Source organism: Brachypodium distachyon, chromosome 1 (assembly GCF_000005505.3).
Source record: "Brachypodium distachyon strain Bd21 chromosome 1, Brachypodium_distachyon_v3.0, whole genome shotgun sequence".
In the NCBI taxonomy this organism is placed as follows: Eukaryota; Viridiplantae; Streptophyta; class Magnoliopsida; order Poales; family Poaceae; genus Brachypodium; species Brachypodium distachyon.
Window position 1 is genome coordinate 8,197,354 of NC_016131.3, and position 14,404 is coordinate 8,211,757.

General features: G+C 45.3%; 1 long non-coding RNA gene across 1 annotated transcript; it reads right to left on the reverse strand.

Annotated features, from left to right (window-relative positions):
- Window positions 1-902: 902 nt before the first annotated feature.
- On the reverse strand, window positions 903-2,314 carry LOC112271540. Its single transcript, XR_002964636.1, has 2 exons — window positions 1,922-2,314; window positions 903-1,784 (listed from the first exon to the last, which is right to left on the reverse strand). It is a non-coding gene; the product is annotated as an uncharacterized LOC112271540 (long non-coding RNA).
- Window positions 2,315-14,404: the final 12,090 nt, after the last annotated feature.

Sequence of the window (14,404 nt, forward strand, 5' to 3'; positions counted from 1 at the left end):
CAAGTCACACCATAGAATGATACAGATCGGCTCCTCTCTTCGCCGTTTTGATCACTCCCAGTACTTTGAACTCAGGGTATTATTGTGGTGTGCGCTCGGTTCATATTTCGTTTGCGGATCCAGCTAATCCGGACTGGTTAGAATATTAAAATGAGTCATCAACGATTCATGAAACATTGATGGCACCTCAAGTGCGGGATCCAAAACTGTTACAACGGCCAAAGCCTAACTTTGGCAATCGTCAATTGATATATCACCCGTTCGTTACAACTGGAATTTCCGAATTAGCCTCCGGAGGCAGGTCCACTTGCATTGCACGTCCATGAACAGAACGCGGTCCCGTGTAGAGCAATTAACCAACATTAGATCAGGCACACATCGCTGATGCAGGCGTCTTCTCATACAAACAGAGAAAAGAAAATCCGTGATAAGTAAACAACCAGAACCCAAAGGGAAAATGATGAAAAGTCTGGTTGATACAGTATATGCTTGCCTAACAGCCTCTTCGGCGCTTGCGCCAAAAAAAAGCGACTTGATCTCACCAGTGGCAAACCGTTTTAGGACGAGGCTTGAAAGGAGCACTTGAGCATAGCAAATAGAAGATGAAACACGTGAACACACAATTTCAGTCTGGGGCCAACGGTTTCTCTGCGACATTTTTTGCGGGGTAGCTGGGATCTTAATATCCTGCGAAATGAGGCGGAAATGCAGTGGTTTGATGATGGTGCGATGGCAGAACGTGTGATCAACGTGTTTATGTTACTAGCTAAGTACTCTAGTGATAAAACAAATAGACTATATGGTTGCTATAGATGAATAGACTAAAATTACTCTCATATATGATATAGTAGTGACACTTGTTACCAATTTTATCTCAACTTTGATGACAAACATCGTCACGATTTATGTGTATCGCAATATTATTTCCATAAAAAAATTGAGGAGTTTTTTCTTTTTTTTACAATAGAAGAAGGTGAAAAGGTGATGAACCGCACAAACTGAGTCTTTTATAGTAGTTTTTTTTTTGGTTGCAATTCTCCCCTGCCTCGACCCCTCCTCCCGTGGCCGCTCCCCTGGCCGTCTCAGTGTCCGGCCCGTGACCGCCGGCATCCTACTCCTCCTCTCGTGGCCGTCGGCCCCCTCCTCCTCCTCCCGTGGTCCATGGCCGCCGGCTCCCATGGGCCATGGTGCTCCTCCAGGACCAGATCGTGGAGGATTCGAGGAAGAAGGACAGCAACAACAACAACAAGAGCTCATCGGCGGGGCCGATCTCGTCGTGTTCCCTGGGGCTCCTCGCCGCGATGCAGGCCGTGGAGCGTGCTGCCCGGAAGCTCAAAGCTCAATAGCCTCCTCGAGGAGATCGCCGAGGAGGAACACGACGAGGAGCTGGGGGTCGCCACCGACGAGGACGGCGCGGCGGGCGTCATGGAGCGCGTCGAGGCGCGTGCCGGTGCGTGCCGGGCGCTGCAAGACGGGTTGGCGCCGCTGGAGCGGCAGGTGCGTGCCATCTTCCACCACGTCGTCGCCAGCCGTGGCGAGGTCGGTGGTCCACCAGCTCCGGCGCCATGCCCGCCTCCGCCGGCGCACCGCCGTCGCAACACCATTCATTCTGACCAGAGCTCTGGATTGCTTAGATTTGTTGTGTATTATCGGGTTAAAAAGAATCCCTTCTTTTCCTTTAGTGTGCTGCACTACTGATTATCATCACCATGTAAAAAGTTGACTGATCTTAATGATCGTATTATCCTACTGAGATCAAACAGACTTTTAACTGATCTCTGAATCTGATTGACAAACATAAGAAGAACTGGTCAATGAAGTTGCAATCCAGTTGTTCCAGATAACCCCAAAATTTGAGGGACAATGTAGTTGACAAGTAGGTTGGCTCAGGCAGAGATGGAGGAGGAAATCAGGACATTACCAAGTTGGTGGATGAAGTCTTGGAGAAGATGTTCAACAATCAAATGGTTGACACATACAGAGACAGGTATTTCAATGGCTGAGATGTGCAGGCCATCAGCACCAAGGGGGCTTGGCTGGCTAGCTGGGCACAGCCTGGGATGTGCTGTTAGAACTTTTGTCACTTAATATGGGCCATTTTGTTTATACATAGAGCATTATTCTATGACTAATCTCACAAACAAATCCTTAAGCTGCATAGATAAATCTCAGAGGCACATCACCCCTAAAAGTGCCGCTACCTGCTTGCCATTTGCACATTTGTAGGAGACAGAATCTCATTTCCTATGCTCTCAATTTGACTCCAAACAGAAAAGGGATTGGGATGTAGATTTGGAGCAGGTTTAGGCCTTGATTAAACAGGTTTGTACATGTAAATGCAATCTCACCAACTGCAAATGATGATCTGGATTGTTTTGGCTGACTTGTTGTTGGAACTAGATAATATTCGGTGCGTCGCGGCGGGACCTTTTGCCTTTTTTATCTTTTACAACTTTTTGACCGTGGCAACGCACGGACACTGTACTAGTCTGGCAAAATGTTGAAATCCGGAGTGCTATGGTGGGATGGAAGAATAAGAGGATTGAACACAGCAAGTATTGATTTTATCTTGAACTCGACCTCATCCATTTATTCCATTTGTTACTCAAGTTGCTCCCATAAATTCCAATTGTGAAGTGAACTTATTGAAACTGAATCAAAATATTACTCACTGCCAAGAGAATCACTCCGATGCCTATTAAATTTCTTACATAATATTGGATAGCCCGCATCGGGCATACATTTGATGTCTGTTATCACATCTCTTAAATTTATTGAGTCATTGCCAACCTGCAACGTTGGAGTAGCAGGATCAAAATTATCTAATAATACTTTTGTCACTTTATGGGGTGTATTAACTTCTGCGAAGTCCTTCAATATCCAAAAAAATGGTACTTCATCCGCAAGTTTCTTCCATTTACCCTCAAGGTTATTGAGAAAACTTTTAGCATAGTTTACGGTGATGCAGTAATGAGAGAAATGTGTCCTGCGAGTAATCTGAAATGAGACACGTAGTATGTAAATATATCAAAAATACTCCATGCAACATGTAACATCTCACAACAATCACCCCCTCATTATGCAAATTGGTCAATTGACTACTTGACCATGGGTTGCCCTTGGCAGATTATACAAAACAAATGTTAAACTTTGAATTTCGAACACTAAACATTATTTATGATAGCATACATGCATAAACTAATTACATAGCGATTGACTCTAGTCAGAACAGTTAAGATATTATAAAAAATGTTGGCTTCTTTCTTTTTGCAGAAATATAAACACAGATGCTTTCCAGCTAGAATTTGCAAAACTGTGTAATAGTAATATTATGAGAAAGAGATGCCACTACATGGGAGGTTATACACTTGTCTAATAACCAATATGACACTGCTTCTGAAAAATTGGCATAAATAATTACAGAGTATGCCTCTTGGCAAAACAGTTAAGGCCCAGAAAGGAGGAACACTTTATTAGAACGCCAGTAAGGACCTCTCAGGCATAAAACCAAATTGGTCTAAGAAATAACTTGTCTTAATTGGGTCAAACAATAACTTGGCTTAACTATAATTAGAAAACTTGCCACATTGGGCCGAACAATAGGTATATATATATATGTGTATTGTTATCTATAAATATATTATATTTATAGAGATATCTTCGTGAATGTTATATCTCTTAACTGTTCTAGAGACATCTACAACATAATATCTTTGCACCAATACAAGTCGCGCTGCACATCTAGCCACGCGTTTTGCAACGGCACACTCCACTCCTTGTTCTGATGGCCGTTTTTCCGACATCGACAGAATTGGCCCAAATTTTTTCCCATACAGTAGCAATGTATTCGCCAATCCACAGGAAGGTAAAGGACATGTTCTTCCGGCTCGCGCTGCTGCCAATCCCCTTTCCAATTGGGGAGGAAGAGGATGAGAAGGAGGCGAGGAGCTACAAAAATATGTACTCGTATATCTCCCCCCCTTGTTTCCGATGCTAACCTCTACATCTTAACCATGACTTGCTATTTTTTTCATGTTTGGAATAAATTCAAATTTGACTTCATGCAAAAATGTCAAATTCAGAGCAAACTTTGAATCGTCGTACGAAATTAAAAGCAAAATCATAAAATCGTGAAACCTTGGTGTGTGATCAATCGAGTCCTTTTTGATCTATAGAAAAATGAGAACATTCCATGACGGTCGAAAAAAAGGACTGGCTTCCAAAAGTACTGTTGGCTTACATCAAACGGCTTTTCGTAAGGGAGTCCATTTTTTCGACCTCCACGAAATTGGCTCAATTTTTTTTCCCGTGCTAACATATGCATTTGATTTTGGTTACATCAAATGGCTTTTCGTAAGGTAGTCCGTTGTTTCGACATCCATGGAATTGGCCCAATTTTTTTCCCATGCTAGCATATGCATCTGAACCATGACTGGCTATTTTTTTTCGATTTTCAAAGAAATTCAAATTTGAATTCATCAATCACATTCATTGTGGAATTCAATTTTTTTTCAAAAAGCAAAAAATATCCAGCGGTGGTAGATGACCCTCCCGTTGGTTCTCCCTGTGGGGACTCGGTCTGACGACCAAAACACCCGATTGTGCTTACCAACAGTGGCCCCAAGATCATACATGCCACTGTGCACAACGAACTGATTACAAAGCATCCATACATTACCGAATATAAAGTCTTACAAACCTGACCATTACGGTCGAATTATTACATGCAGTCACAAAGGACGGAACACCAAACGGAGTCTTGCAGCGGAAACTTTATTCAAATAAACACCGTGGGCCCGTCAGCTTGCCATAACCCAACAGGCAACTGACTGGGTTGATACGCCCTAGTTCTCGTATTCTCCTTCGCAGAAATCTTCAGTAGCAGGTTCTTGTTTCCATTCTGGCCACATGACAAGCCAAGTGAGTATTTTGAATGTACTCGCAAGGCTTAGTACAAAGGAATGACTCTAATCTAGTTTCAGCATTTGCAATATCATAAGTAAGTTGCAAAAGCATTAAACTGAGCTTTTAAATAAAATTGATAGTAATCAAGTCGTACCTGGAAATTATAAATAATATGACCATGCAACCACATGATCTCACAATTCTCCATTCTCCTTCTGGCAACGACCAAAATATTCTCCATCCTTTTTCCAACCTAATGGAACACACCCATGTAGTCCATCATTTTTCATAAACCATTTGTAAATCAAAACCAAGTCTAACAATGTTTGGCCTGACCAAGTTGTGTCCATGACCGAGGACGCGGCTATTCGAATAGATTTTAACACTCTGCAGAGGTTGTACAACTTTACCCACAAGATGTGAATCTCGGGAGAGATATCACAACAAGGTTTTTCACATATATAGGCCCAAAGATGAACCCACTAGATGACCCTTTCTCTACAGTGAAGGTAACCCCAACACCGAGAATTCTGCGCTACAACGCTCACGCTAGCTGGCCGTAACCCGACGCAACTAGGTAGAGAAATGTAACCTGGTAGCCTCATCAAGAAGTAACCCTTCTTGCACTCTTCTAACGCCAGTGGGATTCGACCATTAGTCCTAAATAAGTTAGGAGGCCCAGCCTCCCCATATAAGGCATGTGGTAGTACGGAGTTAATTTGGACGAGCGGCACAAAGTTCGTTCCTTAATTGATCCGAGCAAGACTCCAACTCTTCACATTAAGATGTGCCAAAAACATATTAAACTTCAACTTAATATCCAAGGATGGTATTAAGCTTCAACTTAATAACCCATCACCATTTTTCACTAGCTCCAACTAGTCTCCAATCTCCAACATGAAAACTTTCCTACTCGAATCCAAATCATCTCCATTTTGCTTTTCTTTTATAACAACATACATTTTCAGAAATTCATCCTTTGGGCAATACATGTCTCCCAAAGGTTTTCAAAATCATCCCAATTTTTTTTAAGTATGGTGGTAAAACTTATACATTTACTGGTCCAAAGGAGTGGCATAAGCAAATGGGACAATAGCTCGTATGGTAGTAAAGATAATATCATAATGTATCAGGCTTGTTCGTGCTCGATATTCACTGTCTGGCATCCGCTGAGTACGTACTAGTTAACGATATGATATTCAATGACACATTTTGTATGCAGTGCGTGCAGTCATATTATCCCACCAATTTTTGCAAACTTTATCTATACTAGAATGATAAACATTCTTGATATCAAGTCTTTTAATTGGATCACGTGCCCTTTTCCCCTCGGTTCGAGATCGAACCCGATTCGATTACTACACTAAACATCATAGTCTCTTTGTGTTAGTATTCGACACGTAGCGTGATCTCCCCAGTATATGGTTTTATATGTTGTATCTAAACTGGTTTTGTCGAGATAAAAATAGAGCATGCAAACAATGATTATCGTGACCCCATGCGAAAAAGATAACCCGCACAAATCGAGACAAGGATCATAGGGACTACACTTTGATCATTCTTTTTCCCGGGAGAATATTTGAGATATCCTTCCCTGTTCCCGAACCCATTATCTTAAGTTCCCAACAAACACCACCATGAAAAATAAGATGCAATACCGTCTTCGATGCTTGGGCTAACCATCGGCATCTGAACCTGCCGCGTCGACCGACCGGCAGCTGCTGCTAACATTTGAGGGGCACATTTTGGAGCAAAGACCCCACACTACAACACCAATATCATGTCCATACGAAGAGTTTAATTTGTTTCCTCATTAATTTACTTGACGAATCTTTAGGATCGGTGACTTGTAGGTGGTCCCTTCAATTGCACCACAGGTGTCAGACCCGCCACCCATCTACGAAGACTATCATTATTTAGAGCAGCAGTAGTGATTTGGCTCAGAGGAGGGATCTCATCTCATTCCTGCACACGCATAGGACATAGCGGGCCAAGCAAGCAGAGTACGGCAGAGGAAGCAGGGATCATTGCACGATGCTCTCTTATTATTATAACTGCTACCGCTGCTCGTACAGTGTTACGAGTAGTTCTTTAAACAATCTGATCCCGGTTTTATAATGGGTGAAGGAGATTCCCCGATCGGACTCTGTCTCTCCGGATGCTTAAACCAATCGCGATTAGGTGGCGTTTGGTAATGCAGCTTGATTAAGCGAGTCTACCCCTCGGAAAGCTGATTGCTTGTCCGGGCGTCCGTGTCTCCAGCCCTGCACGGCTGCATGGCAACATGGGGTTCCTGGGACTTTTGTAGTTCTGTGGCCGGTGACAGTGGTCACCACTATCACAGTCGCTCTTTAAAGTGTAAGCGGATGTCTTGGCACAAACAATTTCCCCGTTGCTATTTGTGGTAATTGGATTGTTTGTGCTCCGATGCTCTAACCGAGGAGGACGATGTGGCTGGTTAGCTAGGAGAAGCTTGCAACAGTGCTATGCTATGTGTCTGTAAGTGACGCCATGATTTTTTGTTGAGATGGAGAAGAACAGCACTGCAACGTTATGTTCTGTGAGAGGTGCCGGAGAACAAAATCTATGATTCTACGCCGATGGTACGATTGTTAAGAGACATTTTACAGACGTATTATTGATGTTGTATGTGTGCCGTCTGTATCGTATGCTCATAGATTATGAGCTGTATATTATGACAGAATTGTTTCTAAGTGTGAACTGAGCCAACCCACCCAGATTCAAGTCTTAGAGTTGGACCAAATGTGCTCATATTTTTTGAATTTCATGGATGACTTCGTCAATCTTTTAAGATCTGCCAGCTCAGTTTCTTGAAAGTGCTCACAGAGATAAGGTATGCGTGTGTGCGTTCATAAGATGAATATACGCGCGTGTTGTGAACGTCTGCGAGCATGCAACGGGTTGCAATTTGCCGGCACATAGAAGATCCGTGCCTCTTCCCCTTGCTAGCAATTTCTGATCCGAATTTCTTTGCCATCGATCCTTGAGCGCGGATCAAAACCGGCATTGGATAACAAAAATCAATTAATTGACCCCGCGCTCCACAGCCCACAGATTACGCTCGTATTTGCATTCCCTACCTGATCGATCGATCTCTCCCCGATGTATAACGTCACGCGAAACCCCTGTCTGTTCCAATTATCCTATTCTCGGCCTGCAGAAATTTACCGGCTTCAGGCATTCACCGCCTATTTGCTACTCTGTGGGACCTGTTTGCGCGCAGTTGTGTGGGTGGACCAGACCAAACCATGCCGTCAGAATCGCCAGACTTTTGAGAGGCTCAAAATGTTGCACACGGGGTGCCCTGCCAATCTTCAGAACTGAGTGCAGGTTTCAAACTTCAGCATTGGTTTCGAGTGCCGCGAGATTCTTCACACGTTCAGAAATTTGGTGATCTCAGATTAGATCATTTAATTAGATTTTATACAGTATTATTTTCGGTTCGAAATATAAGATCTTGTATCTTTATACTAGATTACTAAACTTGTCAAATTTTAAGGACTTTGACTTCAGGACGACGAAGATAAAACGTCCAATATTTAGAAACATATGTAGTATATGTCTCCAAAATTGTGGCTAAAAAATGACAGCTCCAACTACATAAGATTAGGCTAGCAGCGTCGTGGATAACTGGATATACCACTCGCAAAAGACCCACACCAACAGACAAATCAAGATTGAACGAAATCGTACTTGTTGTGTCCGAGTACCACCCAACGATCTATTGATTCATCCATCCCAGTACGTACAGTCATTCAAGCGACACGACTACATAAACGCCCGTACCCATTGCTCCGCTCGTATATCAGTCCAGCCAGTAGATATTTACACTTTATCTTCGATAACGAAAAGAGAAATTCTGGTCGTGTCATTCTCAGAGCAAATTAACGGACATGAACCGACGTACGGGGTTCGGAGAGTTACGTACGGGACGGGAATAATTTTTGTCCCGACGCAATGCTGATAGCCTGATAGAGCGTGAAAGGCCTGGTCCTAACGGAACCGGTTCGCCAATCCCCGGCTAGCTGTGCATGTCTCTCTCCAAAGGTCCAAGCAAAAAATCATGCGCCTTAAGATACTCTTCTTAATTCGTAACATCCGCCGTCCCGTCGCATTTTCGCCCATTACATTCGTTGTCCATGAGCTTGACACCGTCCGACTATATCCACTAATTAATGCTGCGTACAGTCGAGGCCTTCACTAGCTAGTCCCTTCCGATCGATGCCGTCGTGGTGTGCGTGTTCCTGCTGTGGATATGATTATCAACTGCTACAGTGTCCGTGTGTTGTCACGGCCGTTTAAACATGTGCACACGAAAATTCATGTTTATACAAAACATAACAATATAATTGGACATTCAATCAAAATGATTTCGGAGCCGATGCTAGCAGCCGCGGCCACGGATATGGCACCCAGTCCACACAGCCCGCCGGCCGTGGCTGGCGTCAGAGCACGCGGTGGTGCAGTGCACGAGGAACGGTGGATAGCGTCGATCAGCCCCGAACCTCTTTGCTTGTCTCTTGCACGATAATCTAATCTGGCGCCGACGCGTATCGAGAGTGGTCACCGCAGGGAGGTGCTGCGCGGGCAGTTGAGTCGGCGGTGGCGGCCCGAGAAGGCAGCGCTATGGAAATAGAAAAAGAAAGGTTCGATGGAGTGTAAGGAGACACGGAAAATCAGAACATGCACAAAAATTGATGCACAGCGGACGACGACGAAGAAACGCTTCCTGATTTTATTATTAGTGATAGATAGATAATAGCACAAGTAGTAGAAGCTTGTGCCAATAGATATTGCACGTCCAAACCCGGAGAACTGATTCGAGTAACGCTTCGATCTGATGCATTAGTTAAGTTAAAGTTCAGCAAATTCCGTCAAGAAAAAGTTCAGCGAATCCTTTCCTTCCACCTCGGCGTGCCAGGCTCTTTCGAGTTTTAAGATGGAGCCCATTTATCATACGGAGTAGTTTTTTCGTTTTAAAGGATTTTTTAAGACTCATGTATGTGCTAGAATGTATAAAGTTGGGCCATCAGATGTGCTTTTTGTTTAGACCATCGCTGTGGAGATTCCCTGCTAGTACTATACCGTAAGTAATTAAAACGGTTGGAACTAGACGAAAGCGCCGAACACACCTGGAACGGTGGAAGGAACCTCTGTCCAAACAGGCAACAGAGAAAACCTTTTCCCCTCTTGGTGTTGCTATTCTAACACTCAATAAGTTAATCATAAGCAGTAGCTAGCGCATGCAGCATGCACGGATCACGCGTACTCTGTGGCAGAACCAGAGGATGGCAACTTGGCAAGTGATGTCTTGTCCGGTCAGTCCAGTACGCACGTCCCAGCGTTGTTCTGCACATACATGACCCTCATCCGTGAAGTCCCGTCGGCCTGCCTGCCTAGCTAGCTACCCTCCAGTACCCAGATCGGCCGCCCGGCGCGCGCAGGCAAAACCATCGCCCGGGTGCCGACCTGCCCGTAGTAACTAATAAGCCCCCACAGGCCGGCCGGCCACAAAACGCTCGGCCGGGAAGGGAACGTGTAACAATAGCACTCCCCGGGCCCTTGATTTCTCGATGATCACGATCGTGTTGACCGAAACCGGTCTCGTACGTCCGCCTTCCTGACCCCGCTCGTGACAATGTTGACATGCCGTCCGTAGTACGACTAGGGAGTACTAGCCAGTTAAATTATCTGTGGCCAGCCGGCCGGCTTGCCTACGTATGCGAGGATAAATGTAGCCGCGCCGTGGGTGAGCTGTTGCGGTTGAGACTTGAGAGGTTGTTGCGAGGTGATCTGAGCCGGCCGGCTGACCCGTGAGCTAGCTGTGACGACGACCGCGATCGATCCAGGCTCCCACAGGGGAGTTATTAAGCGTCGTTGCGACAGTTCGTCAAACAAAAGCTAATACGTCCCTTATTGTTGGACCGAGGGAGTAATACTCAGGTAGCTAGATAGAAACGAAACTGCACGTGAGGATGTTCACCTATTTGTGATATGCTCCGATTGGTCGATCGGTTTGTCTGCAAGTCGAGTCCGAATGATCGCTTAAGCAAATCAGTTTCCTTTTTGTTTCCCAGGGCTTGGAGTAGAAACAGACGAGAGGGTAGTATAATGAATCGGGCAGCATTAATTGTGGTATATATTGCACAATTAGGTCTGTTAATTCCTTTTCCTTGGCGACGAGGTGATCAGCGCTAGCTAGCGTGCGTAGACATAGCTCTAGCATAGTCAGGCCTCCAGATCATGAAGAGACCGTCTACTTACCAATCCTATCAAGGTTAACATGTCTTGTCGATTGGTTAGTCAACGTCTCAGACAATAGGGACTGCCTATTTATAATTTGCCTCATTTTAATAAAAAAATCACGATAAATTTTAATAAAAAATCATGATCTAACCATCATTGTCTCAACCTCACTTTATGTATGATTTAAGTAACAAAAATTGCATGTCTTTAAAGACTGTTTCAAAAACTTACCGGTGGGTAACTTTAGACGAGCAAACCTTCGTTCAATACAAACTTGCAAACTATTCACGTGTACCATCTGATCTAAGATGTGAGGAGCAGATCAAAATCATAATCAAATGTTACCAAACGTGGGATAAATATAGAAGGTTATGTGAAAAACATGTTTTTTTAAACCTAGGCAATGCCATTGATTGATCAAGTCGAAAAAGAGTTGTCACTTTATAAGAAAAACCGTCCGAAAACCATATCCAAGAATGCACCCCGCCGACCCCGAGGCCGCGGCCCACATGGATCGAAGACAATGCCGCCCTAGCGATCAAAATCGGCACCTAAATCAACTCAATGCAACACGACCGAGGCAAAAAACTGGAGCTGCCACTCCGACATCCATGCCGACCCCAAGGCCGCACACCTCCTAGCCCGAAGACGAAAGACAGACAACGCAAACCAAATAAGCAGACTAGACATCGACGCGGGAGGTGAGGGGCTCCACAGCGATGCCTCCAAGGAGGGAAGGGACGATCGATGGTGCCGCCATCACCGGCAAAAGCCGAGGCCGTAGAGGGTTTTCACTCGGAGCTCACCAAACCCGAAGACGCGCTCGCCTGACTGTCGAAGCCAAGGCTGCCCAATATGTCGCCACCGCCAGCCACCGACATCCACCACTGGTCCCTCTGGCCGGCCGAACATCCAAGATGAGGGCCTCAAGAGGTAGGCGACGCAACAAACGCCGCCCTCGTCCGATCCTGCAAGGGATTTAGGGTTTCCCCTGGAGGAACACCGACCGAACCGGCATAACCAACCCGCACGCAGATCGCCACCCCCCCCCCCCCCCCCCCCCCGTTTAAGTGGGTGTTTTGATTCTCACTTTTTATCTGGACGTATGTTTTAGATTCGATGGTTCACATTAATACTTTGCAAGTTTAATTGAATGAAGGTTTGTACTGGCCAATTTTAGGTGACTTTGATTAACTCTAGGCCACTAAAGAATATTAGCAAAATAGTAAGAGAAAACGACTTGCTACCCATGAAGGGCCCATCCGGAACACCAGAGTAAATGAAAATATTTCGCATTTCAGCTGCCAGGTCTTAAAATTTCTGCATTTCGGTATGTTCATGTCAAAATACAGCATGGTTCCATGCATGTACAGCTACAAGTCATTACTAAAAAAGTTACATGCATTGCATGGTCCGGGGTCCACAGGCCGGACATGCATGCATGCAAAGAAAAACAGACATCACATGCTGGCGCTGGCAAAGATGAAGGCCCAGAAACACAAGTCTGTTAGATCTGGAGTAGCAAGCAGAAAGCCGTGCAGCAAGGGAAGGAGAATGCGATGTTGTCGTTCGCAAGATGGTCCTCCTCTCATCATGCAGGAGAACCCGCTCCACGATTTAGCCATGCACACTGCAAAAAGGCGCAACCCCGTATCCATATATGTATGTATGCATCAAAGATCAAAGGATTGCAGCGAGTTGGTCTGCAGCATTTCCTGGCAGCGGTAGGGCCCAAGAGCCAGCCCGCCGATTAATCAACATATGAATAATAATACAGCTCGTGTTACATTAAGGTCTGGTATTAATAATACAACAACCACGCATCGATCGATCACATGGGGTATGATAGAGTTTGTTGGTTGCTTCGTTAAATTAAGATCTTGCTGGCTAGCTTAGCATCTTGCAAAAAAAAGAAAAGATCTTCTTGCTAGCTACTCCAGCTGCTAGTAGCCTGGTAGGGTCTTCAGAGATAGGTTAATTAGTCTTTTGTAACTTCTTTTTGCGGGATGCCTTTTGTAACTGATAAGACGTGTTAGTAAGAAAAGGCAGAACCGTAATAATAATAATTTTATTAAGGCACACTTTGCTTGCGCAAATATTAGTATACACGACTGGCTACTTGTTGTTCCTGAGCACATCATTCAATCATTCAGATGTACTGTTGCTAGCTAGGAGGAGAAGGCGACAGTACGCACTGGGATTTTAATCAAGTGCCCCCTGGGAAGAATGAGTGGCCGGAGGATAAGCTCGGGGAATCCATTCATGGGTTGCTCGTTCCGTCCGGTCCGGTCCGGCCGGCGCCGGCGTGGTACGCTGCGTAGGTGTGGTCACGCCCTGTTCATTCTCGCGTCTACAGCAACTCACACACACACACACACACACACACACACACACACACACACACACACACACACATCTCCCTCGCTCCGAACGAACTGTGGTCTCACGACGCAGTTCTGTTCAGGCATGGTCCCGGCGCCCCACCCGATCAGATAACGCTGGAAAGGGCCCGTACCTAACCACCACACAGAGACTAGCATGCCCCTCTCATGGGCTCCGGGAACCAATCCACGGGAGCAGGGGTGCATCTTTGCGTGATTCGTTTGATCGAAAAACCAAACGAGAGGAGAAGCGTGTGCGCCGTAAACTTTTCGGTTTCTTTTCCTTTGTTTTAGTGTAATAATCCCTGCCTGAGCCTCACCCGCTCGTGCAAGACGGGGGGTGGATGCGTGATCTCCACCAGCTTTGCCGAAAGGCTGGAGGGTCCCGGTTCCATACTTCCATTCAGTTCAGCAGTTGTAGTTGTAGCAAAAGGTAGTGGAAGCCAAGTCAAAGGAGAACTCCTCTCTGGATGTGCAGTTGGAGATGCTGCTTTTTTCTAACGTCCTCGTCACAGCGCCGGCATTGGCTTTTGCCTTTTGCTCCTGTGGTTCACTACAGCCAGTCAAACCACAAGTTATCTGCACTCTCTGCCATTTGCTAATACCCCAGGATATTATCATTGCTTGGTCTGATTGAATATACCCAAGTTCCAGGTGAGAGCGACAGAACGAAACGCCTAGACCCAGGTCTCTCACTGGATCTGAATGATTGCACCTGGATGCTAGATTAGCACGGAACAAACAGGAGTCATGCACTGAAACATCTGGAACAGACTCCTACGATATTAGCTTTCATTCCGTAGGGTACTGGTTACTATTCTAGAACGAAGCGAGTCAATGACCTAAGGCTA